This window comes from Falco punctatus (assembly GCF_963210335.1).
Source record: "Falco punctatus genome assembly, chromosome: 1".
Taxonomy (NCBI): Eukaryota; Metazoa; Chordata; class Aves; order Falconiformes; family Falconidae; genus Falco; species Falco punctatus.
In genome coordinates, this window is record NC_137580.1 from 117,441,658 (window position 1) to 117,461,792 (window position 20,135).

Consider the following 20,135-nt stretch of genomic DNA (forward strand, 5'->3'; position numbering starts at 1 on the left):
TAAAACCCACCCGGTCCAGGCTCCTCTGTTTCCTCCTCATTATCTTGTGTCTGACTGCAGCAAAGCCCTTGTGAGACTGCTGCCAGAACAGCTGGTTGCCAGCGATGTACGGAGTGATCGATATGTTTGGTTTTTCATGTTCATCCATTGTGTGAATCTGCTTTCATGCTTTCATTATGTGAATGAGATTTAAAGGAAGCTCTGAACTTTGTTCTCATGTCATTTACTGTCTTTGGCCTGAATCCAGAGTCCGTGCAATTCCTGCTGCTCACCTGGCACTCAAGAAAGCAGGGTTAATTGCAACCCCTCTTCATCTCCCCCCTAAAAAAGCACCAGGTTTAGAATCCAAAAAATTCTGCCCAGCACAGCCGGGCACTCTCCTCCACAGACAGACAAGGCTGTGGAATGAAAGCCAGAGGAAAAACAGAGCTCCCAGTTTGTTTACTACCTCTTGGCACACATCCATACCCAGCTTTTTATATACCACTTCCCAGACTTTGCAGCCTCCTGAAAAAGATGCAGTTCTGCCCTAGCTATCAACACACCAGTGCTTACCAGTAGTATTTTCTGCTGCTCCAGCAACAGCACTCAGGACCCTGCTGTGCTGAGATTTGTGTGTGCATGTATGCAGCTCATGCCTGTGAAGAACATTTGTCATCTGTAAATACAAGAATGTGAGCATGTGCGTGTGATGGTGGGGGATAAGGGATTTCAGTCCAAGCTGCACTGTAAAAAGCTCTTTACGGGTTTCTGAGCTGTCATGGGGAGGAAAGCTGATGTCAGAGGAGTATTTCTGAGCAGGGAAATTTGTGGAGGTTTCTGGATAGTGGAATAAGAGAAAAACTAATCCAGAGATACTGATGGACAGGACCACTTCTCCTAGATATAACCCAAGGCTCCCAGCAAGTGATATTTTGGAAAAGGCCTTCATTGCCTGGATTAAGGGAGCAGCCAATTAAAAATATTTTTTTCTGTAACCCTTTTGTACCTGTGACAGTAGGGAAAATGTCACCATGCTTTTTTAAAATAAGCATGTAATTTTAAAGTAAATAACAATAAAAAGAAGAAAAAAAAAAACCCGCTCATTAATTTAAAACCAATTTCACCAAGGACCTGATTCCAGCCCTTTCCTAGGGCTGGCAGTCCTGGACACTGGTTTCCAGGCTTGCCACCATGTCCCTTTCAAAGTGTTAGCACCCAGGGTTTCTCCTGTGTAACAGAAACCTCTTTTGCCTTTGGAAGCATTACAAGCATGATGGGACCACTCATCCACCCCTCCTCTCCACGTTTTTCTCTTTTGATCCTCAGAGGTCTGCAGAAAGCCGTGCTGCCCGTGCAGGGTGCGAGAAGGGACAGTGCCATCAGTAGGTGACAATCCCAAAACTGCAAGTGGTTCCCGCTTCTGTGCCATGTTCCCCAGACAGGCATGACAAGTGGGAGTGGTAGCTGTTTTTCTACTACTTGCATTAATTATTTCAAGTGAAGATGGCAAAAACATGGCATTTTATGGTGGACTTTTTAATGGGGTTGTGATTGAGGTTAACGACTTAACATTCAAAGCAGTTACCATAATAAGTGGAGTAAAGAGTCAGGGGCTGGAAGGAAACAAAGCCAATTAAAATAATCAGCTTGACTTTGATGGGAACTGGCCTGGATCCTGCAGCACTCATTGAGGCTCAATGCTGTAAGCACCAGCCACAGCCTGGCCGTGGGTGTGTGTTGCATTAGCAGGAACAGTGGCAGAGACACCGCGCAGGAAGGCACGTTCACGTGGCGGCTTGTTTCTTGCAATGTTTTCATTTCCTTGCCTTTCTTTCTTTACCAGGAACAGGGGAAAAAATATCCTTGAAGTCCTTTTTAAAGACTTTCAGGCAGCCTCCAGGTGAGGTATCTGCTCTATTGTTAGAGCAGCCTCAAGGACAAACTTAAAGGTCAAGTACAGTCAAAGCCTGTCCACCCTGTCGCCCTCCAGAGCACCTCTGGGATGGCTCAGAGGCGACCCAGAAGGCAATTGCACATGGACTGGCCCGGGTACCCTGTAGTTGGCACAGCTGCCTCCATCCATCCTGCCTGGCCTTGAAATGATAAAATGTGGCAGGTATCAACAAACGCCACATCTCGGGGTGGTTCTGAAAGATGCCCCCATGATGGTTACGGTAAGACCTGGTCTATTTGAGTCACCATGAAGGTAAGCCGCGAGGTCTTTGGTTTTAGAGGACTCCTGGTAGAGGATGGATGGCAGGCTTTTAGCTGGCCCCCAACAGTCTCCTGCACAATAGCTGCTATAACATCCGTTAAGGGTTTCTTAATGTTCCTCACCCTGACAGCCATTATAAGAGCAATGTATGGCATTCTCAAGAAATAGTTTTAAAACATTAACATATTTATAAGTAATGCCCTAATTTGAAGGGAAACTGAGTTCTCTTAGATGTAAGTACTTACTAATTACAATGCAACAGGAAAATTCATTAGGGGATAGAATCAAACTTTCAATTAATGTCATTTTTATCCAGGAACATTAGATGAGCTTTTTTCTTTTTTTGCCTTTAACAAGGATCTGGAAACATTTGTTAATTTCCAACTATTATAGTTACTTCTATGAAATAATGTGATCTCTCATTTGCATATAAGAAAACATTTTCTGTATTCACTCTGACTCTGAGCTGCCCTGTTTGTATCAGTAAATTGAGCTGAAGGCTGCCTGTGCATTTAAAGAGGAGTCTTTTCTTATGCAGAACAGCAACACATTTTACCAGTCCCATGGTGAACATCTAGCATTATTTCTGGGGTTTATTTAACCTAGTCTCTAATATTGGGCTCTGCATGAGTCTTAGCAGTGAGGCTGAGCAAAAAGCCAAGTGGTGTCTCTTGCCGACTGTTACACAAACGTTTTCTTCAGTCGTTTTTCAAATGCTCTCTGTGCTGCTTGTTCCAAATATTTTACTTTCAATTTCATTTTCAGTCTCAAAGCAAAACCTGCTTGAAATAACAGGGAGTCTTCAGGTGCCAGGCATGAATTCTGTATCATTTCAAGTTGAACAAATCAGCCACCTCCAGACTCATTTGGTACTGGGTTTAGTTTTCTTCCTGGTCCGTGAACATTTTGTTCAGGTTTGGAGTTTGGTTTTGCTCTGTTGCATATAAACCTAAGAGGGCCGTTCCACGGCATCCCTAATCTGTAAGTCCCTGGAAACCTGATCTTTAACAGAGTAATATTCCAAGTATTATTCCATGTCTAGCTAAGCTCTGAATGGACATTTTTGGTTATATATGTGTTTTTCTGATGAATCTTAAACCACCACACTTAAAGTAAAAAAAAAAAAAAAAAAAAAGCTTGCTTGCAAAAACTTCCTTGAACCCTACTTGAGAGGATCTCATGCAAATCTCCCAGATTTGCATGTTCATTGTTGTTGCAAACATCAGATAAATCAGCTGTATACCCCCCCCCCCACCCCCCAGAAATAGTAGTAATAATTTTATTAGTGATCTTGGCAAGGGAACACAAAAAGGGAGAGCAAGCCAGATAGCAACCTGGCTTCTGCAAGGAGTCAAGAAATCTCTGCAGTGAGGTTTACCAGCAGTGGGAAATTAGCTGTCCTGACTCAGAAGTTGTGGTGCCCACCAGAGTTATATTCTCCTTCCAGTCCTGCTTCGTTCAATGCCTCTGCAGAGCCCGTAGCTGCGCTCCTCTGCCTGTCACTCCAAACAGATCCCCCAGATAGATCACCTTGATCTCATGTCTTGGATGTCAGCTCCTGGCTCCTCTGATGTGCCTCTCCAGGAGCTATCTCCGTGTGCTTTGGCAGATGTAGTACGGAAGGTGCCCATTTGCTGGAAGCTCTCCCTAGATGTGTGGAGTTGATATTTAAACATTGTGGAAAAAAAATTAAAAAATGAACATAGGATTATTCTCTGCTCATGATTCTCCCAGAGAATGGATGACCTGTCCTGAAGTTGTCCTAAATTCTTTTGAAGAGCTGGGAAAACTGCTTTGTGCAAACCTGTTTTAATGGAGAAAAATGGCACTGGTCAGGCAAAACATTCTGGTAGACTGGGGCAGGAGGGAGTGAAGCATTAAGAAAAATAGGTCAAAACGTTTCATTTTCCAGATTTGAATGCAAATATTTCAATTTTTCCATTTGAAATGTGTTTCCATTTGAAACGCTTCAATCCCAAGTTAATTTCAAATTTTAAAACAGAGAAATCCATAAATGTTTCATTTACCCTAGACATTTTTGTGGGGTGTTTTGTTTGTTCTTGATTTTAAACACAGTTTCAGATCATAGCAAAATAACTTCATTGTTATTTTTTTCCTGAACTTTCTCCAGTGGCAAAATATTCCACAGCTCAAAACCCCCTCTTCATTAGCACCATTATATTGGTGAGGAGGGGTGGGCCAGGCCACGGAATAAATGAGAACTGAAAGAAAAGGAGCCAACACCCCTGCAGGTAAGGCTAGGGCTATCAACCAGGGACCAGGGCTTCTCTGAGAGACCTCTGGTTTTTATGGAACCTCTTGATATCTAAGCCTGGAGTTCAGCTGTCAGACTCATCACTGTTTCACACTGATGTCATTCGAATGAGCTCAAAAAGGCAGCAACCAGAGATGCTGTGACCTTGACAAAGTGTTCTTTGACCCGGCAGTTAGAGAAAATGAAATGCCAGGGAGGAAATGTCCTGTCGGTTTTTGGGGGGTGGTTTGAGAGGGATGGACAGGGTCTCATGGGCACATCACTGCAGGTCCACATCCATCTCGCCCAGAGCTGAGGTCCCCTGGGACATGGTGGGACTGTTGCATCACCAGAGGGTCTCAGGCCCTCATTACATGGTTGATTTCTGCAGGATTAGGGCCACAGGCTCACTGTGTGACCTGGGAAGCTGTGTTCTCTTTCCATGCCTTTCTCTTGCCCTTCAACTTGGATCCAGTTACTTCTCTTTCTCCTGCTGCTCCTGGTGCAAACCTGTTTCAGGATTTTGTTCCTTTCATGGCTGAAAACTTCCTTCAATTTTCCAGTCTGAATTTATTCATGGCTAGCGTATACTTTTTGTTCTTGTGCCAAGTTTGTCTGTTAGATCTTCTCCCTCCCCAGCATTTTCCCTGCCCACATTTATTTATAGAAAGCAATCTTCTTTTTTCTCTTCTTCTTTTTTTTTTTTTTTTCACAGAACCTTTTAAGTTCCTACTTACGTTTCCAAAACCCAACTTTTGAATGGTTGTCCAACCTTCTAGCTATCTTTTAGAGGTGTGGACCTCATCTCTCTTTGGGCTTCTGAGGTTCATTTGTACAACCCTCAGTCAAGACGATGTAAGTCACAAGCTTATTTTTCTTGGTGAGACTTAAAAGTGCCTTTCAGCTGTCTCTGAGCCCTGTATTTTTCTTGTCAGTTTAATATGCTTAGTAATAACACCTACCACTTTTATATGTCACATTGTGCACTCCTTAGTCAACTACACATTGACTGGCAAAGCAACAGAAAGAAATTGGATTTAACCAGAAATGAAAAAGGTTTCTTTCTTAAATAACCTTTGCCTCCTCCAGGTACTTTTGCAGGTCACAGGATTAGAGTGCCTTGGTGACTCACAGCTCTCCTGCCTGGCAATTATTAGTCTGTGGAACTCAAAGCAATTACTGAAGCCTTAAACCAACCTTTTCTGGGTGCAGGAACCTTGGTGACACTATTAGCATCCTGCCAGTGAGTGCAAGTCTGCTGGAATCACTGCTGGGGAATGTGCAGTAGGGCTGGTAAAAGTGCCGTTTGCTTTAAGTGGGAAAAATATAAATAGATATTTTAAATAACTCAGTAATACATATCTTCACTGATATTTTGGAAACAAGAATGGCTAATATATTGTAATAATAAACAGTTCCTGGGAAAAGTGTATTTTTGGACGAAAAGTGAGAAAAAACCTGTTTTGAGAATTGAAAAATGTTTTAAGTTTCCAAAACATGAAACCTACCAAGAGATTATTTCAAAAGGAATTAAATTGTTCAAGGGAAATGTTTGTTGTTTTTGAAAAGATGATTTCCCTTCAAAAACTGGTTTTGGCCAACCCTGTTCAGATGGTTGTGTCTGAAAGAAAAACCAAAGGAAACTCAGAATGGGGAGCTGTGGCTGATCCCAAGCATGGCACAATCTATACGAGTGTTTCTGTTTAAAGCAAGCTGTGCATATGTTCCCACTGTGGTTTAATGTTAAAACATCATGTGGGTACAGAAATGGAGCCACACATCTGGTGCATCCCTGGCTGTGTGCCTTATGCTCTCAGCTTGGCACTCCTGAAATGCTGACCATGTTCTCCTGGATCTGGGAAGTGCAAAGGTATTGCAGGTTTAGGGATTTTGCTAGAAATGTAGTGCTGGGGAGAGTCTGGGAGCCAAACAGAACCCGAACTGCAGACATGGGAGGTGACACTGGGGCAAGGGAGTGGGTGAAGAGTTCAGTGTCTCCCTTAGTGTCACCCAGGGCGTTGCAGGAAGGGCTCAGCACACATCCCAGCTCTCTCCTCCCCTTTAAGTCAGCCAACACAGGCTCGTATTGATGGGGGTTACGCTCTTCAGCATGCCTGCTTGAGTATGAAATGTGCAAGAGGGGGAACACGCTGCACATGAAGCACAAAAGGAGGGAAGGTGCTCCATCTAAGTCCCTTAAAATGTCTTTTTGCAGCAAAGTTTGCAAATCCAGTGAAGAGGTTTTCCATGACACTATGATGGGCTAACCATGCAGGATGCAAACTGGCACACAGATAAGCAGCACCAATTACTACCTACCTTGTAAATGTCATATTTTGTCAAACAGGAGGTAAAATGTATCATCCTAGCTAAGCTAGAGGAATACTGTGAGGTGTTAGCACAGAGATTTTAATGCTCAACTAATTAAAAAAAGTCATCTCACGCTCCTGGGGGATTTGATTACCTTTTTTATGAAGGCTGGAGGTATCACACCATTTTCAGATGATGTAATTAACCTGACCTATTTGGTGGCTCCATATTAACGTTTCTTTCTGATGGATTTACAATAAAGCTTCATTATTAAAGACTTTAGAACAAGATTTATTATGATCTTGTTTCTTTCCATTCATTATTTTGTTCTCATTTGGAAGTGAGTCAGGACCCCTGGGCGCTTTTCTTCTACCTCCCAGTAATCTGCCCTCTGCTCTGGAGAAGACTTATGGGTTTGACCTCTCTGTTTCCCAGTTTACTGTGTTGCAAAGTCGGTGCAGAGATAAACCACTTAAGACTTTCACCAGGCTTACGTAATTCATCTAAGAGCACAAAGAACCAGAGATGAGGCAGGCTAGCAAAAGGCCGCGAGTTGGTACATATTGTTATTCATGGTCATCTTTCTTCTTGCAGTTCCAATACCAAATCTGCTGTGTTTAGTGGAATAACTCCTACCGACTGCAGTCTGCCTTAGTTCATTTGAAAAATTTCAAAAGCACCACATACGGTTGGGCACCCAGCCGCCATTGAGGGCAGTGAGAGGTTATTCATTAATCCCCATTTGTATCTTAAAGAAAAACCTATAAAATCCCCAGCTGAGCATTTCCTTCAGCAGTAAGGGTTGGGGTTTTTTTGGTCCACAATAGGTTTAGAGAGAATTCTCTATTAGAGTCAGAGCATAACATTCAAACTTTTTTTTTTTCTCCTAGAACAAACTGTTACAGAGGAAACTGCAGACAGATTTCTATACCTGTCTTAACTTCAAAGGTTAGAAACCAGCCCAAATCCCACTGCATACTTTGTTTCATTGATTGCCAAGGGCAGAACATTCTTAATGTATTGGTGTTAAATAAACAGATGTAAAACTAACCAGAGATTTTAATTTATCTTGAGATAATGACAAAGTTTATTGACCCAAGATACTGATGGAGTTACTAGCACACATCAATAGCTGTGGCCAGGCCTTTTGTAGGACAATGAGAAACATACTCAGTATTTTGAAGCCTCAGTTGGAGCTGATCTTTCCTAAAGACCTGCTAACAGCAAATGTGCTTTGTTTGGTCCACTAAGAGCCTGCCTTTAGATACAGGATTACCCACTGCTTTCCACCAGCACAGAGCCCAGCCATCAGGACAAAGCAATGAATATTTCAGGTGGTGCCAAGCACGAAACTGCATCCTCTCCGTAGCCTGAGCACATGTAGGAAGGATGCTAAACAAGGCTAACAGTGCAACATGCAACACAAATCTAATGAGCAGAAAGTGTTCTCTGCAGTGGCTGGCTAGGTTGTTCCTGACATCAGAATACCTCTCCTACTGTAGACAAAGCTATTTTTCCAGTGCAGAGCTGTCCCTCTGTGTTATGGTTGTGGAACAGGAACTCCTTCTGTCACTGGACACAGAAGATTTATTTAAGAGATGAAGTGGCCCTGAAACACCAGGCCTGCAGTAATTAATTGGCTACCGCTGTAAAGCACAGTAGCAACATTTTGAGAGACATTATCTGCTGTCCTGCTTGAATTAAGAATTCATAAGGGCACAAATCATTCCACAGGCTTTGTTTAGCTTTAAGTTATACTGTATACAAATTATCTAAGAAGAGAAGCTGATTTATGATATAGAAAGAGAGAGCCCAGAAGACAATACATCCCTTCTCTAATCTCTTCTACCTTCCAGTCTGCCTGCCTGCCTGCCTGCAGGACAGTGCAGTGCAGAGCAAACCAAATACTCAGCCTCCTGCCCCAGGCCCCTTTTCTGTTTCTCTGTGTCTCACTGGCATTATGATAAATGCATACTTCTGTAAAAAGCTTTCAGTTTTGAGGCCAGAGGAAAGCAACTGTCATCCCCAGCATCATCTCTATGGTGTTCAGTAATGGCATCGTGGCAGGACGCTGCTTTACCATGTCCTAATCACCTTTCATTTGCACTAGGTATTAACTGGATTTTTGAGTAGCAAGATAGATGTGATTAGCTTCTCTTCATCCTGCAATCCATTAGATAACTAGATCTATCCTTCCCCCCATCCCCCACCCTTTTAAAAGTTCAGATCCTATCTCAGCTTTTCAAGCATGGCCATAGTCATGGCATGAGCTGGAACAGTGGATGGAACAGATTTGGCATGAGATTAAGACATAGATTTGCCAGCTGCACTACATTCTTGATTTAAGAATTTTCAAGGCTGGACATGTCTTCCCAGCTTTGTGAGACTGACTGCATCTCCCACACAGGTCAAGCACAGCTCAATACAGATGTCAGCTGCACCTTTCCAAATCCCCCAAGGCTCCTTCTGTTGTCCCCAGGGAGAGGCAACATGAATAGTTGTGTCTACGGGCTTGCACAGACACGTCATCAAAATGCAGCCTAAGGACCTTTTTGATGCATGTCCTTGGCTTTCAAAGGAAGGATCCATAAAGGTTGTGTCACTTGGAGCTGCTTGGCTACAAAACCTTTTGTTGGCTACTGTAAATGGCTATCACTTGTACCCACATATTTGTCCCCCGGGCAGACTGCAGACCATCTGCAGTTGGCAGCGTGGCTCTGAGGCTGGCTGGTAATCCCAAAGCGTAATAATTGATGAGGGTTCTTACAAAATCTGATTTTGTGGCCGCTCTTGCCCAGTGATGGTACAGTTTCCACCAAGTGCCAGTGAAGCTGTCGGGGCTCTGCCTTTCCTAGACCAGCCCTGAACAACCATCCAGTGGCCGAGCCGGTGTCCTGTGCAGCCTGCGAGGAAGCAGTGACAGCAGAGAGCACAGGAATAAAGCCAGGGCGAGAGGAAGGTGTGCCTGGCAGAGCTGCTGCAGCTGCCTCTGCCCTGGGTTTAGCCTGGGCGCTCAGCCCGGCAGAGCAGTAACTGTTTTAAACAGAGGGATGTGCCACAGCATCCTGAGGGTGAGGTAGAGTGTGGGTGCTGGAAAGAAGCTCACAGCCCCTGGCCAAGTGGCAGAGCCATTCTGGAATGATACAGTGAAAAACCTAAAACTCTGCTGCAGACAGAAGCTGCACAGATAACTGAAACATGGACACCCAAGAAAGAGGGAAGGGTGGGAGCTTAGCGCTTGGCAGTTCGAGGAGGTACAATTAGTACTGATGTAGATGAGTTCAACAAGAATGTAAATAAGGAGCCTTCACTGCTAAAAGAAAACAAACCAGGGTAAAATAATTGTGGTAGTAGTAGATCAGCGACCTCCTACTCACATGGCCCCCACCCCAAAGAGGGTGGATCCCCTGCGCAGGGATCATGCTGATACAGATTAAAACCAGCCCAGTGGGCAGGTATTACTTGGCATGTTTAGAGTGGACAATAAGGGAGGGCTCATTCTTAGCTAGCAGATGTTTTAAGATAACAGAAACTAAACAACAAAGACTGCTAATGTATGCAAAGACAAACAGGAACTTCAAGTAACTGCCCAAGATGGTGACAAGTTCATCTTGAAGAGGCACCAGAGGGAGGAGATTCTGAATGTTGGGAAACCTTATGTATCTGCGTGACTTTGTATAATAAGTACCACATTGCTTGTTGAGACGGTGTGCAAGTTAGGAGGAGCGATGCCCCTTGCACTAAACAATAAACATACCTGCTTGGTAGCTCCCCTCAAGTTGTAGAGCTCAATTTCGCACATCAGGAAGGATCTCAGAGGCTTTTGACAGCCAGCAGGAACAGAAAGTTCTAACCTGTCCCACAGCAGCCTCCAGCTTTGCAGGGATGACCAGCAACGCAGCTGGTACAGGGATAAGTGCTGCTGGGTCGGGGTCAGATCCTGCCCGGGGCTGAGGGTGGGAGTGCAGTGCCAGGCTGGGGCTGGCCCTGGCCAGGGCGCTGGGCTGGGAATGCCTGGGCACCTCCAGGTGAATAACATGGTTGTGTCCAAGTTGTGCTTTGTTTATTTTCCCCCCAGGAAGTACTTCCCATAAGTGTCTCTTCATTGGTTTGTTTGTTTACTAAAGAAGCTTCAGGAACAAAATGTTTTGACTGATGAGCTTTTTGCAAGTTTTCATTAGTTTTAGTTTTAGGCTGACACCCCTCTGTGTTTTTACTGCCCAAAATCAGAACATTTTTGAGGGAGCAAATTTTTTTTTCTCTCTCTTTCTCTTTTTTATTGCAAACTGGAATTAAAGCAAATTTCAGAGTGGTGGAATAACCTTTTAAATAGAAATCACAGAAACCTCCCATTCCTGCAATAGCTGTCACCCTTCACTTAGCACAGGCAGCAGGGGAAATAAATCCGTCTACAAGCAATCAAGCCCACAGTTTAACAGATTCCTCAGCCTTCTGCGGTGTTTAAATCCAGGTTAAACAGATGTGTCAGGATTCACACTGGGAGGGTCAGCACCTCCTAGCAGGGGGGTGGACTAGGTGACCCCCTGAGAGCCACTCCATTTTTCTGTGAGTCATCAGCAGTGACATAACCTGTTGCAGCAGAAAGCGCGGAGTTCCCATGGCTGGTCACAGCCACAGCTCCTTCCCCATGGTCTTGGTGCCGTGACCCAGTCTGGCTTGGTTCATCTGGTGAAGATCAGCAGGATCACAGAGCACAATGTGCTCTGGCTGCAGAATGATCTATGCAGCATCAACTCAAGTTAAATTAAGCTCACAAAATCAGCTTTACAGAGCAGAGCTGCAGGGACTGGAATTAGACCAGACCAAAAGTGTCAAGGGAAGAGGCAGGCTGAACCAGAGCTCGTTTGCAGAACTTAAAATGAAATCACAACATACCTCTTTCCTGAGCTGCCACATGGATCTGATCTGGAGCCTCTGACCCACTAAGTACAAATGCAATTTATCACCATCCTAGGTACCTGGAGGGACCAGAATTGGGCATATCAGTATGCGGGAAGAAATCAAAGCAATAAATCTGCTAACAAATGAGAATTGCGAGAATAATTGATTCTGAAAGAGGAACACAGCAAACAAAGCTCAACAAATTTATTTCTGCAGAACATCCTTACTCCCAAAAAAGACCATCTGGAGGTTCATGAAACAAAAAAAAAAAAAAAAAAAAAAAAAAAAAAAAAAAAAAGAGGTGGGGGCAAAGGTGACCCTCAACCAAGACCCCAGTTTCATGTCTGTAGAGGAGCTAGCAAAAGGTATGGGAGATTTGGGGCAGAATCTGGACCTAAATGTAGGGAGGGCTGGTTTCTGAGAGATTAAGATGAAAAAAAAAGAGCAGAAGGAGGAAAAGAAGGAGGGGGAAGGAGCACCCAAAACCTCCAACAACTCTGAGATGGAGGAGTACCAAGCTGCAATACAGCCAGCAAGAGAAATTCAAGGAAGGTGGGAGAATGATAGGGGAAGAGGGAAAGCAGCAGATGGTGCCAGAAAACAGAAAGAATGTGCTAGGTGACCTTTATTCCAAAGTCTATGCTGATGTGGTCATTGTCTATAGAAATACTGTGACAAAAGGGGACAACAAGTCAATGGCTATGTAAAGATCTCAAAACATCAAAGACTTAAAAAGTTTTTGCCCCTGGGAAACAGAGGCTTTGCACAGCCTGCCTACTCTCAGACCTTGCAGGACGCTGCCGACCCTCAGAATCTGCAGTGACCACAGAATCACACATCATTCTTTAGGATTTTTTGGAATTAATATAATTAAAAATAAGAAAACTGCATCATCTCCAATCTGATGGGGAAAGGGCAGCTGATGTTCTTTATATGGGGTAGCTGAATTAACTACAGAAAAGAAAAATCAAAAGTGGTCTTTGCCACTCAGAGGCAGCAACTGAAAGACCACAAGGGAAACCAAAGTCAGAGATTAGCTTTCTGATTTAAAATTAAAACAATTGATCAATTTTCCTTGCTAGAATTAATAGCATAGAAAACCAAATAAGCCTGCAATATTAAACTGAAATTCATCGTCTAGATCTAGCCAAATCCAAATGTATGGAGCCTCTCAGGACTCTTCTGGATATGTATTATGGTTGAATGAATTGCATCTTTTAGTACATAAAATACAGATATTGGGCAATTGAAAAGTAAAAGCCATTCTAAAAATAAGCTGTTGGTTTGGTTTGGTTTTAATTATGTGGATTAGGAGTTTCCAGAGATCGTCAAAAATATGCAGCAAACAGCAGATCAGGAAATGGGCAGCCGTATCTGTAGAGGAGGTAAGATTTCAGTCCGTTTTTTATGCTGCAACTAAACCTAAAGAAAACTGCATCTTCTCTGACCTAGGTGGGGAAAGCAGCTGCCTTTAGTGTATGCCTTTAGCATGGTCAGCCACTCATTAGTTTCTGTTTTAGCCGTGGTGGCAGAAATGTGGCAATTGCATTTCTTTTCCCCAGTTCCTATGAGAATATGTGCTTATCAGTAAGTGCAGGCATGTTACCACGAAAGCAGAGCTCACATCAGCCTAGGCTTCCCAGCCCAACCTGAGAACTGCTGCATCCAATACAGTGAATGGAGATGTGGTCAAAAACTTTGCTCAGCTTTTGCAAAAAGAGAGGAAGGAGGAACAGTGGCACAGGCACCTTCATAACTTGCTAGAAATTGTGATTAATTTGCACGTGAAATCCCTGCTCTAGGTAAGGGTGACTGCGGCTCCAACAGCAGTATTGCGCTTGGCTCCCGAATCCCTCCCAGGACACCTTATGGTTGTGGTCAATGGTCACCTTTCCAAGTATGATGAGATGGGCTACCTAGACTTTCAGTACTTGATAACTTGTGCTGTTCTTTTACCTCCTGAAAAGCAACAGGCTCTTTAAAATGGAATCATGTTTCCTGCTTTATAGTTTTGTTCCTGAGGGTGAAATGGTCTAACTTGGTGCTACAGGTTGTTTGTTACTATGGCTCCTGGTCTTGGGATCCTGCCTGTGTTTGTCTCTCTTGCAGGCTGAAGTGCTTGGGAACAGCCCTTTGCAGACCCCTCTGCCTCTGCATGTTGCTCGGCAAGGTAATATAGCTGACACCATTGCTGTTCTCATAAAACATATATAACTTACAAGGAATCCCACCCAGTATGGAGCTCAGCGGCGATACAGCGCCAAAATGCCTTTTGAAGTGAACAGCAGAAGGGAACCTCAGGGTAAGGTTTGGGTTCAGTAAAATAAAGGGAGGCAAAGTGTATCTGCAGAGCATTTGAATGAAGCTAGATAACAAGGAATTAATGACCCAGAACTCAGGCTTATTACCATGTCCCGCCTTTGTTATTGCTGTGTGCAATTTCCTTGTTGTATTTAATCTCTACTTGGATACTGACGCATCCTCCAAGTCTGCATGTTTAAACAGGGTGTGCATTGTGGTTCTTCCCTGGGCTGCCAGGACTGCAGGTGCTGCCTCTGAATCGGCATTTGCCTGGATGTAGTTGCAGAATAGGACTTGTGCACAGTGGGAGCGGTGTGCTGGGGTGGGGGTCCTGCTCACTGGCAAGCAATCAGCTACTCACTTTCAGTTGGAAGTCTGTTGCTTTGTGTTTAACAATGTGTTTCGTTTCAAATTCAAGATTTTTCTTTAAATGACAATTGAAAGATGTTTCATAATGAGATAGCTCTGAATGAAAATATAAATGATTTCCCTTGAAAGACATCAAAATGAAACATTTCATCTGGAGTGGAGGGAATTGCTTGTTTGATTTTCTTTTCCTTAGTTCAGCAAAACTAAGACAAGTTAATAAAAAATTTCTGATTCTGACATTTAAAAAAAACAATAAATCAAGGACTCACAAAATGCTGTAAATATCTAGGACCCTGCCAGCTCCACTGCATTTAACAAAGATACTTCCTAGGGCTTTTTAAGTCCCAAACACTCCCTTCTGCTTCTCCACTCCATCACACCAGGTCCTTTGCTGCCCCTCAGAGCTCCTTCTTGGTGACTTGTTAGAGTCGCAGGGGTGAGCTTTTCAGATCTGCTGTGCTGCGGGGAGAACCGAGTATGCCAGTTGCATGGGCGCACATGCAGGACAAGAGTGCCCTCTCATTTTGGGCTCTATTCACGTAGTAGTTCAGCAGAGAATTATAAGACAGAGCAGATGTGGGAGACATGGTCAGTGGTTCCCCTGACTGACTATTCATTTCCCTGGCAGAGGGAGGGGATTGTTCTTGTAGCACTACAAACAGGGAATATCTCCTTAACAGTGATGTTTTTACACTTGTGCAATCCTCAAAGTCCCTAAGACTGGAAACAAATCCAGGGAGTGATTCCTGAAAAGCTATTTCTCCTTCTTTAAATTGTTTGATCATCTGTGAGAGAGAGGAAATTAAGTGTAAGAACAGTTCTAAAACGTTGGTGAAGAATCAAGCACGTTAAGGGAATTCTCCTCATGTGGTATCTCATCTTGCCCCTGTTATGAAGTGGTAGGCAGCTGCCAGTGCCATCAGGCTGGGAACAGGAACCAATATGATGCTACCAAGATCCTTAATCCATCTGTCCAGGTGCTTGCTTGACAGACAGGTGAAGCATCCTTCCCTGCTCCCATCCCACCCCTCCTCACCACAGAGACAGACTTGACTGTTGTGATGTTGCTGGAACAAGAATGTCGGTGTATTGCTCTGCTCTAGTTGTGGTGACCAAGTGCACGATTACCCAACAGGTACCACTGGCCGAAATAATCATATCAATTGCATACATTTTTGTCTTTTTTCTTATTTCCTGATTCTCCCTTTTGGCACCCCTGTAATTCTGTACTTCCACCTCAGTCTCCTCCCAAATGAAAAGCCTTGCCCCAGTTACTATTTCCCCTTTTGTACCAGTTTTGCTATATATGAACTGAAATCCGGTGTCTGATACTGGTGTGCTGGTATTCTTGGCCTTATAAACTGCTGCTAATACAGTTATGCAGGTGCTGTTGGCCTTGCATAGCTGTTGGGCTCAAAAGCTCCCCAAGACTCCCCTCAGGTTACCTGTGAAGTCTGACCATTTGCCATATCATTCCCCATTATCCATGAAATCCAACCATCCTTCAGAGGGCTGTTTGCAAATTTTGTCACATCTCACACAGTAATCCAACATGTCCAGCCATTTCTTGTGTGATGTCCAGCTGTTTTCCAAGTCCTGTTCAGTTCGTGTAACTGCAGCCTCAGTCAGTAGCCCAGGCTTCTGCCTGCAGCTCTAACAGCTTCTCCTTGAAATGGTGCAGTGAGACACAGCTATCAGGGCAACCACACAGGAGGCAAAGGCTTTCTGGCAGATCCTCATGAGTAGAATATGAGGAAAAACTCTCTGGTTGCAGCAGAAAGCAGCTGAGCATCTTCCTGTGCTGGGAATCATGATTAGACTACACTATTTAACAGCTACTGGTAGAGCAGGGGAAATCTCCTTCTAAATAGGACACCCTGCAATACCCTGTGAGATGTGCTGTAATCTGGGACATTTGGGATCCCTGGATCTTTGGGCAAAGTAATAGGATGCATCACTTTGGGATGGAGGACTAATTGCTTTTATATGTCATAGTAGCCTAAGTGAGGATATCTTGCACGGAAGCCTCTGAGAGAGGACACCCAGGAGCAATGGTTGCTGTTTAGTTCAAAGTCTGCACCTAGTGTCTCAGGAAAATAAATAAAATACTGAATCAAATGCTTCAAAATTCCCTGTGCTCCTTCCAGAAACCTCAGCAACATCACGCTGTCAGGCTGTCCTCAAGCAGCCAGGGCTGGGTGAGCTGCACTGGGAATTGACTCCTCCTGACCCTCTTCAACTTCAGCCGGACTTTTGCTTGGTCAGCATTTCTGAGCCCTGCCTGCCAGAAGGCCAGAGGGACCACACTAGCCATTCAGTCTGAAGTTTTGCATTCAAACCAGAGAAATCTCTCCCCACAGTATCTGCAACAATGCTGTAGCTTTGCTCGAGTGAGGACAGCTGTTTTGTAAGAATATCTGGGTTTGATTTGAAGGCTTCATCTGATGGAGACTCAACAACGTCCGGATTATTTATGAGTCTCCTTCACTTGTGTATATTTGCAACATACTTGTAGAAACAAGTCTGATTCCAGGTTCCAACTGCTGCCTTTTTCTTCTTGACAAAGGCATGTCCCCACTACCAGCCTCTCCTCCCTCTACAGTTGTCTGCAGACTGTATTTGACTCACAGCAATTCTTCTGTTTTGATCCATTCAGTAGTTCAGCTCACTTTTCACACTAGAAGTGTGTCCTCCAGACCATGGTATGCTCTCAGAGCAAGCGGCACCACTGTGTTCACTGCCTCATCTCATACAGTACCCTCCACATCAAGAGACCAGTGTGCATCAGGATGTGCTGCTCAGGACCCTTTGCCAAGGAAGGAATAGAGCAGGATGGTTACTGAGCAGCACATTACTCGTTTTCTTCCAACTCATTTTGCATCTGGATCTTCTCGGTGATTCAAGAAGCTTTTCCGTCACTCTCACATGACTTCTGCCATCAAAGAAACTCACAGAATACTCAGAGAATTTGTATGATTTCTGAAATTTAAGTTTAATTTATCAGGGGAATAAACTGGTATGGGATACAGAATGTCAAGAGAATGGATTTCTTTACCTAAAAGTATCTTGTTTCACTCTAACTCACCTAAATGGAAAGGAAGGAGGTACTATATAACACCTTCTAAATACCTAGGAATTCTGGAAGAGTTGAGTTTGTATTTGGTTGACCAAATGCCCTCTCGCCAGCATGAGTTTATGAAGGGAGACTATGTTCAGTCAGCACTTTCTCCTGGAAACACAGATCTTCCTTCCTTATTCCTGTAGAGACTTCCCTGCATGTATCTCACACCATGTGCTCAGGTATCTACCTCCTGCCTACTGAAGCCCCAGTTCAACCTGTGTGCACAGAGAGAAGCAGGCAGCTTGAGGAGAGCTCAGCAGGCTGTGGGAACCACACAAGGTGTGCCATGGCTGGTTACGTGTGCCATGGGTCACTGCTTCCACGAGCCAGCGAGTCCGTATTTCCTCAGTGCAGAGGTGGGGGAGTTATTGACTTCCTCACAATTTTTTTTCTCTTGTGCTCTGGGACTGCTGTAAGCAAAATGCTGCTCCAAAGTGTAGGGAGTGGAAGGTAAATAAATAAACCACCAACTGCCTGGAACTGTAGGTTGCAAGTGTTTACACAGAATAGCTAAAAAACCCTACAGGCGTTATAGCATGACATAGACAGCATGACAGTGCGCTGAACTTCACTAAACTCTTACATTCCCCAAACTTCAGGCAACATCTTTTGGAACAACTTGTGTTGATAGACTTTAGGCTACTGTGTGCTAAGGCCTGTCCTGTGGATGTACCCTGGTACGTATCACCGACAACTGCCCTAGGAATTGCCACACACCCCTACACACATCTGTGGGGTTTGAAACCGCAGAGCAGTATTGGACTCACACACTGTCACGGGCGAAAGGAGCTTGCTATTTGTACATGGAACTCAGAATTCATTCCTTCAATCAATGTTTTAATAGTTTAACTGTCCAAAGTATCTAACTAGTAGAGAAAAATCTAATTAATAAAACAGTTAAAACTTATACAGAAGGTCCCTTGTTTGTACCTCTGTCTTTCCCTGAGAAAGGGATTAGGAGAGGCTACAATAAGTCATTAGCATTCCATAGTCATTAGCATCCTTCTCTGAGAGGAGTTCAGCATGGATGGTGACAGCTTCTCCCTCCTTGTTTTGAACCCACTTCTGGCTATTTTTACATATTTTTCTTATGGCAACCTAGTTCCTCCTCACCAACCCCAGGCCTGGTAGTTGCCCAGGAGCCTCCCCAGGCTCAGATAATGCCAAGGGCTACCTGGCTCCCAGGGGCCATTATGGTGGGCTGGCTCCTGAGCATGGCTAACCCAGGGGAAGGTCAACCGAGTCATGGCCTCTGCACCGTCACAACAGCCAGGACAACCCAAAACGAGCTCAGCCAGGGGCACTTAGTCCCTGAGGTGATCAGCTCTGGTGCAGGAGTGTAGAAGAATGAAGCTGGGTTAATTATCATTGATAATATACAGATGTGGGTTGGTTTCAGGGGCGGCGGGTTGACCGATGTAGATAAGGTGCAGCTGTGGCTGGTTTGGTTAAGAGGTTGGGCAGCCAAGGAAAATAGAGGAGGAAGAAACAGAGAGAAGAGAGAGAACACACACCCTGGAAGAGGAGAGACTAGGAGAAGGCAGCAGAGGGACTGCTATGAAGGGTATGTTGGTGTGCGATGGTAAAAGACCTTGCTGCAGCTGGCTAGTTTGGAGAGTGCTGCAACACAGAATAGGCGGTGGAACTCTCTGATGTGGGGCACAAGGGCATTCCCAAACCAGGAGGACCTCATGGGGAGCTGAGGGAGCCACCGGGAGCCCACAGCCACCACCACAGCATCTGCCTGGACCTGGTGGGGCTGGGAGCAACAGCAGCTGAGTCCCCCACACCTATAAAAGAAGCCCTTAGGGAGCATAAGCAACCAGGGCAGGCAAATCAGGCTTGGTGCAGTGGTTTGGAGCCCTGCTAGCCTGACCAGGGAGCAATGGAACCCACCTGGCAGGAGCCGTGGCCTCTCCAAGATCTGCACCCACCATGACGGGTGCAGGTTCCCAGGCAGAGCCTGGTGGGAGCACACAGCCCCCTGGGCCAGGCCAGCTCCCACTGCCACAGCAGTGCTGGGCGGCGGTGGTGAGCTGCCCCACGCAGGGACAGAGCTCCAGGGGATCTGCTACATCACTTGGACACACACTGGTCTACAGGGCTGATGGGATCCGCCCGAGGGCACTGAGGGAGCTGGTGGAAGCACTCACCGAGCTGCTTTCAGCCATCTATCAGCAGCCCTGGCTAACTGGGCAGGGCCTCCTGACTGGAGGTCAGCCTTGTGACGCCATCTACCAGAAGGGCGAGAAGGAGGATCCTGGGAGCTACAGGCCCATCAGCCTGACCTCGGTGCTGGGGAAAGTTGTGGAGCAGATCACCCTGACCACCATCACACCACATGTGCAGGGCAACCGGGGGATCAGGCCCAGTCAGTATGGGTTGGTGAAAGGCAGGTCCTGCCTGAGGAACCTGATCTTCTATGACAAGGTGACCCACTGAGTGGATGAGGGAAAGGCTGTGGGTGGTGTCCACCTGGACCTTAGCAAAACCTTTGATACCATCTCCCACAGCATCTCTTGGAGACACCGGCTGCCCATGGCTGGGATGGGTTTTCTCTGCTCTGGGTTAAAAGCCAGCTGGACAGCTGAGCCCAACGAGCGGTGGGGAATGGAGTTACAACCAGCTGGTGGCCGGTCACAAGTGGTGTTCCCCAGGGCTCAGTACTGGGGCCAGTCCTG

General features: G+C 45.1%; 1 protein-coding gene and 1 long non-coding RNA gene across 4 annotated transcripts in view; one reads left to right on the forward strand and one right to left on the reverse strand.

Annotated features, from left to right (window-relative positions):
- Positions 1 to 18,385, reverse strand: part of LOC308066221 — a 40,175-nt gene extending 21,790 nt beyond the window's left edge. Inside the window, exon 1 of the long non-coding RNA XR_013929075.1 lies at positions 11 to 18,385. This is a non-coding gene — a long non-coding RNA (uncharacterized lncRNA). The remainder of the gene's footprint in view (positions 1 to 10) is intronic.
- SHISA6 (shisa family member 6) overlaps positions 1 to 20,135 on the forward strand; it is a gene marked incomplete at its 3' end in the record, with an annotated part of 240,860 nt that overhangs the window by 99,453 nt on the left and 121,272 nt on the right. The window lies entirely within an intron of this gene.